Genomic DNA, 3,079 nt, shown 5'->3' with positions numbered 1-3,079 from the left:
ACCATAGAAATACCAACTGCAACAACGTTAACACCACAAATATCACTATAAACAGTGTTGCCAGAGTTAAATGATAAAATTCCGCTACATGTCGTCGGAAATTCCACTGCAGGCCGCTACAGGCAAAAATCGAGGGGGGGTGGTTTGATGGGTTGGATGGTTAAAAATTTCGAAGTTTGCACCCGCCATTCAAGATAAGTATAAAACAAAAACACAGTCGCTTTCTGCCCCTATGTATGCTTAGATCTTGAAAACTACGCAACGGATTTTGATGCGGTTTTTTTTAGTAGATAGAGTGATTCAAAAGAAAGGTTTACAGTAGCGGTCATTTCTACGGAACCACTCGATAAAAAGTCAAGTTGGTAGCCCTGTCATCCAGTACTTTATGTCGAACGCGGTTGGTAGCGGTAGTTGATATGGCAATCGAAACTAGCACAACACGAATGTTTCGGTTGCCCTCATTTATGCCGCACTGTATCCCGCGCAGACTGTATGTTCTGTTCATCTATTTATTAAAATAGAATATCTACATTGACAATGGGGCCATCTAACCTGTCAAATTTTTGACACATATGTTTTCCCCCAGAAACCCGTCAAGGCCACTTACACTAAACAAATTTTGAAAATTTACACTAGGGAGTGGTTCCATAGAAAAGATCGCGACTTTATATGTATAATAACATCCATTATATAGTAGAGAAATACTGTTATTTTTGAGGTTTCTAATGTGATGTCGTAAATAATTACATTTTTTCCGCTTACATTGCAAACGCAGGCTGAACCCTACGAGATTTATCAAAATCCAAGTGATATTTCCACTGAAAATATGAGTAATTTATTTCGATAAAATTGATTGTTAAAATGTACAGTTGCGGCGATAGGAAACTATAGTATTTGCCATATCTATTGAAACACCACTTGTTAATCGTAAATTTGGCAACGTTCATATTCAGACAATTTTCTAAATACAAGCCGTTGTCAATCAACCGAAAGCTGTTGCCAATTGCTAAATTTTATGCAAAATCAACAGGTGGTGTTTCAATAGAAATGGCAAAGACAATACAACAAAGTTTTAGTTGTTAATCTTTTTTTTAAAGATAGCAATATAATGTAAGATGTAAGGAAGTACGCCCTCGGACAATACCTTTGAAAAAATACCATTCTGCATTCGGAGTTTCCTGACTTGTTAAATGATACAGGCTGATATCAACAATTACTGTTTTAGTTGGTATTTTAAGAACAAATTTTACTTGAAGTTGGTAGAATTGGCATCTATTGTCAAAATTGACACTGTTGACAGAACAGTTGACAGCACAAAGGTAGAATGACAGGAGCACGATTGTAGTTGATACCAAAGACTTCAAATATATAGACCGGCGATAGAACGAAAAAGCTGAAGCTAACCGGTCGCCATTTTGGATGTGACCGAAACCGCGGGAAGTTTAGAATCGTATACAATCGACTTCATATGAATAGTGAGTTTGCACACCATACACACACAAACTAATAAACTTCAACAGTACTATAATTGCTGAATCTTAAATGCACGGAAACACGATCAAAAGAACCAAAGAAACTGTGATTACACCCACGTCACAACTGAAAGTGATACATAAGAAAGAAATAGGTTATGTGTATGGGTTGTTGCGGTGTTATTATTAGTGACACAAAAGTAACAGCAATGGCGGCGATTTCTGTTGACACAACTGCTTCACGAAATACAATAGAATTTAGGGTGACAGCCAGTCTATATATATTTGAAGTCTTTGGTTGATACAGTAGCACATATTCGTATACCATAATATCCCTTATCAGCGACGCCAATTGCCCCTTATATTGTAAGCAAAGTGAGTAGATATTATATAAATTCCAATGATACAGAGTGAAACAACATCGCGCAGGCGAAGTCACATTTTCTGCCAAGTTAAAAAATATGAATGGAGTGATATATCACAAGCACATACTCATCATATTTTGTACATTTTAGGTAGGATTTATTCGGCAAACTTTTGAGCTGACATCATAAAGTTTTTGGAGGGGATAACCAAATACATATATTTTGAGTAAAGGTTTATGATGCTGTTTATAGCCTTAAAACATCTGCAACATTTCAAAACATTCGGATTAGCAGATTCAAAATTAAATTGCAAAATGTTGTTTTATAATTTTGATTTTTTTCCCAAAAATCTGGACGTTTCGGGTAAAAACTCAATTCGGAGTCGTAAACTACATGTTTAGGACTATGTTATTTTATACAATTTAAAACCCATTTACTATGTACAATTTTGAAGTGACGTCATCGCATTAGTGGTGGGGATGATTAGACAAATTTTGGTTAGCGTTTTACCATCTACATGATATTCCTAATATAACTACAAAATTTCACAACAATCGGTCCAGTACTTTCGGAGATTATCTGTCTAATAAAAATCCGGGACGGCAGACAGACGGACAGACAGACGGAAATGGGAGACCTATTTCTTCGTCTTCTAGGGGTCATGAAAGATCGAGAAAACGTAAAAGTAGAGAGTCGGCCGACGGACTCGATTACAATATTTCCTTTGCTTACGCTCGAGAAGTAAAAATGCAATCACAAAAACAAATCGTTAATCATAGGCAGCCAAATATGCACGCTGGGTTTAATGCACGTTGGGGTTATATGCAAACATTCCGGCTTGTCCGTAAACGCTAATTTACTATAAGTTTGCCACGTAAATAACTATTACAGGACTTGTCCATTTTAGCTCATTTTTACCAGACTTGTCCGTTATTTTGATTTTACCGCACTCGTTCGAATCCAGTAAAACGTCAAATTTGACACAGTATGAAATAAATAACTGTAACCATTTTATTAAACGATGTTTACAAATGTGTTTCCTTGGCGTTTAGTGTTATTGTCTTCCATTTTTACTTCCCGAGCGTAAGCAAAGGAAGTACTGTAATCGAGTCCGTCGGCTGACTTTCTACTTGTATGTTTTCTCGATCTTTCATGACCCCTAGAAGACGAAGAAATAGGTCTCCCATTTCCGTCTGTCTGCCGTCCCGGATTTTTATTAGACAGATAATCTCCGAAAGTACT

This window comes from Zophobas morio, unplaced genomic scaffold (genome assembly GCF_036711695.1).
Source record: "Zophobas morio isolate AGI-343-1 ecotype UQ-CSIRO unplaced genomic scaffold, CSIRO_AGI_Zmor_V1 ptg000017l, whole genome shotgun sequence".
In the NCBI taxonomy this organism is placed as follows: Eukaryota; Metazoa; Arthropoda; class Insecta; order Coleoptera; family Tenebrionidae; genus Zophobas; species Zophobas morio.
The sequence above is the reverse complement of the archived record's forward strand: the minus strand, read 5'-3'. Positions refer to the sequence as shown.